Source organism: Plectropomus leopardus, chromosome 8, assembly GCF_026936395.1.
Source record: "Plectropomus leopardus strain MGB_pleo_1.0 chromosome 8, ASM2693639v1, whole genome shotgun sequence".
Taxonomy (NCBI): domain Eukaryota; kingdom Metazoa; phylum Chordata; class Actinopteri; order Perciformes; family Serranidae; genus Plectropomus; species Plectropomus leopardus.
In genome coordinates, this window is record NC_142183.1 from 598,501 (window position 1) to 602,306 (window position 3,806).

A 3,806-nucleotide genomic window follows, 5' to 3' on the forward strand; every position below is an offset into this window, starting at 1 on the left:
AAAGCGGACAGAAATAACATAAACCCATAAAATAAAAGAGAGAGCCGTCTCGGTTCGTTTTTTCGGTTTTCCAACAATCACCACCTCTGGTTTGGTTGAAATTAACCCTTTCTTCACCCAGTTGTGTGAAAATACGCTGCCTCTGTTCACGCTAAAATAAGTGTTTATTTGAATGGAGTCTGGTGGGTTTGGTGATGGTACTTTCGGGGATGTTTCCGGCTAAACAAAAAAGTTCTCACTCTTTAACGACTAGCTGTACCGCCAAGCGTTTTTTAGCCTCCGTGAACCGGTCGAGTTTCTCCGACAGTTTTCATCCACGTCTGTAAAAACACGAAGATCTCAGCACCGTTTACAGATTCGTGTCACCAATTCAGTATCTGACCAAATGTGTCCCCCTCTGCTCCTGAGGTATGACGCCGAAAACATGGTGATGTCACAGCTGACCTTTGACCTCTTAGATATAAATTGTCAGCACTTCATCATAATATCCTATTTGACATTTCTGTGAAACTTAAGCGTGTTTATTTCTCAGTTATGTTTTTACGAGGTCACCCTGACCTTGACCTTTGACTTCCAGATGCTAATCAGAATCACAGTCCAAGTGGACGTTTGTGCCAAATTTGAGGAAACTCCCTCAAGGCCATCTTCAGATATTGTAGGAAAATGAAATGCATAAAAGGTCACAGTGACCTTGACCTTGAAATCGCCAAATTCCAATCAGCTCACCGTTGAGTTGCATGTTTGTGTCAAATTTGACCACTAAAATTGATTCAGCTCATTGTTGAGTCAAAGTGGATGTTTGTGCCAAATTTGAAAAAATGCCCTCAAGGCGTAATCGAGATTTTGCATTTGCGATAACATACAGGTGCATCTCAAAAAACAAGAATACCGTGATTTTTTTAAAAATAATTTAATTCAAAAAGGTAAACTTTCATATATTGTAGATTCATTACATGTAAATTTCAAGCCTTTTTTGTTTTAATTTTGATGATTATGGCACATATAACTCGTGAAAATCAGAAATCCAGTTTCTCTAATTAGTAGAATATTTCCTAAAATCATTCAAAAAGTAATTTGTAATACTGAAAAAGTATGTTCATTTTATGAGCTGCTTTACTACGAATAACTGCATCCATGTGGCACTGAGGCGACGGACCTGCGGCTCTGCTCTGTTCCCGAAGCCCACGTTGCTTTGATAGCGACCTTCAGCTCGTCTGTATTTTTGGGTCGAGTGTTTCAAATATTTCCATTTTATTTATTACGTATTTCCACAATTGTCTGAAACAGAAAAATGCTGAAACATTTTAGTTCACAAAATTATTCAGTTTTCACTTTCCTAAATGACTGATGGAAAATACTGAACTTTTTCACAATATTCTGAGTTTTTGAGATGCGGAGGGACGACCCGACCAGGGCTACCGCCGGTGCAGCGGCACAAAAACGTCTGCATCTGGAGGGAATCTTTCACATATTTACATCAGTCTGAGCCCGACGGTGACAAAGACAAACTCTTTGAGTGGACGGACACTGACGGTGAATACATCGCGGCCTGTTTCGTCTCTCAAAATACTGAACCGAATTCTGTTGTTCCCATCACTCGCTCAGACACAAAAACAGGGAAAACTGCGTCCACGTTGAAAAATACTGAAGTTTAAGTTCAGGAAAACAGCGCGACTTTGAGCTCACCTGGCAGACGTGACTCACGCAGGCGGAGTCTCTCTCGCCGACCGCTCCTGTCCATCACAGCTGTCCTGTCAATGAAGGAAAAAAAGGCCTTAAAAAATAATGCAACACGTCAGATTTAACCCTGTGAGACCTGAGCAAATTCAGTTGAATTCTGGAGCAGAACTTCATGAGAAACTTGCACAATATTACAAGAAAATTACTTGAAAATGAGCGCAAAATAAAGAAATGTTAAAAAAAAACTGAATTTTAATAAATAACCCCCTCAACTGATTTTCAGATCATTTCCTTTTGCCCCCCCCCTCTTTTTTCTTTGGTTTGTGGGACATTTCTTGCCAAACAGACCGTCAGTTTCTCAGGTTTCAGAGGTTTAAATGTGTGACTGAAAACTGATGTTGATCCAGGTGTTGAAGGGTTAAAACAACCATAGAAACCAGGGCAATATTCATAATAAAAACATGTTTCAATGGAGACTAAACTCTTTGATTTCACTGTTTTCAGTTTTCACACGATTTCTGGTGTTTATCTGGTGTCAACTTTAAAGGTTTACAAAAACCGCCTGAATGTTTCTGCTTTCACATTCACTCTTTTCAGCTCAAAATCAGTTTTGGAACGAGCCGAACGTCTCAGACTGATAATATTTATTAAGCCGAGTTTAATCTGAAGGTTAAGAGTCAAACTTCCTGCTGCAGGGACCTGAAATCTTCTGTTTTCACAGAGTTTTATTTGACAAAAACCAAATGAAACACAACTTTTTTTTTTTTTTTAAAAAAACGCAACAATATTTTATATTTTTTCATTGTCAACAAACCCCAGGTCCGTCTCTTAATACTGTCAGACTTCCTGTCTGTGGTTCCAAACTCAGTGGTTCCTATTAATGATGTAAACCTGTAAAAACACAAATCTTTACTTTGATAAGTGATTTCCTCACACAGCGGCTCACTATAGTTCTAAAAAATCCTAGAAAAATTTAAAAAAGAATTCTAATTCTAAAAACGTCCTAAAATCCCAGAAATGTGCTAAAATCCTAGAAACATCCAAAATCCTAGAAAAGTCCTAAAATCCGACAAACTTTCCAAAATCCGACAAACTTTCTAAAATCCGACAAACTTTCTAAAGTCAGACAAACTTTCTAAAATCCGACAAACTTTCTAAAATCCTAGAAAATTCTATAAACGTCCTAAAATCCGAGGAAGGAGTGACTTTGTTTGGGGACTATTTTCAGTGGCGGATTAATCCACACCTGGGCCTTTTTAGTGGGGATTGTTGACAAGAATAAAAATATAAACTCATAAAAATCATTCGTCCTGCAGGACGATCACGGGTGTCTGTCACTGACGGGTTGATGGTTTGCGTCGTGCTCGGCGGCACTGCGGCAGAGCAGCCGTCAGAAACCAGCCGATCACTTTTCATCCTGCTGGTAGTTTTTCGTCTTTTTGGATACAAAAAAAAAATGTAGGTATTTATGTAAAAACTGGATTGAGAAAAGTATTCTATGCATCTGATGTGTATATAATGATAATAATATTAATAATAATTATAATGTGTGGACTGTTTGTTTCTCTCACTGCATCCGTTCATCTGTTGGTTTCTTCTTCCTGGACAGATTTACCTCATCATCTCCTTATGTAGCACTTCTTCTTCTTCTTCTTCTTCTTCTTCTTCTTCTTCTTCTTCTTAGTCAGATCTATTTTTTCATCGTTTTAGGATCGAATGCACTAACTGTACGACTCTCCGAAAGGGACAAAATAAAAAAAAATGACAGAAGCTTTGTACTTCCTGTGTTCAGATTTGAAAAAATATAAATAAAAAGAGATGAAATCACATGTTTTGTTGACGTTGTTGGCTTCAGAAGTAAAACTGATTTGATGTTACAAAAATCTGAAGATTATTCATGTGGAGGTTTTGTTATGGAAAAAGAGAAAATTACAGTTAAACTTTAACTGAATTAAGATAATTTCAAATTTGGATCTTGATTTTTAGAAGACAATATCAGTGTTGAATATTACAATAATATTTTTGTTCATTTGTATTTTTAATTTCCATTTCTCTCTCTGCAGGATCTGAACGGGCACAACGTTTAGGGATCATTAATGGAAACATGATATGATCGGGCGTTTCTC

General features: G+C 37.5%; 1 protein-coding gene across 1 annotated transcript in view; it reads left to right on the top strand.

Moving 5' to 3' along the window:
* emx3 (empty spiracles homeobox 3) overlaps positions 1 to 3,507 on the top strand; it is a 65,545-nt gene extending 62,038 nt beyond the window's left edge. Inside the window, exon 3 of the mRNA XM_088080706.1 lies at positions 1 to 3,507. This exon is cut by the window's left edge and continues 2,564 nt beyond it. The gene's annotated coding sequence lies outside the window, so the exon portion shown is untranslated.
* Positions 3,508 to 3,806: the final 299 nt, after the last annotated feature.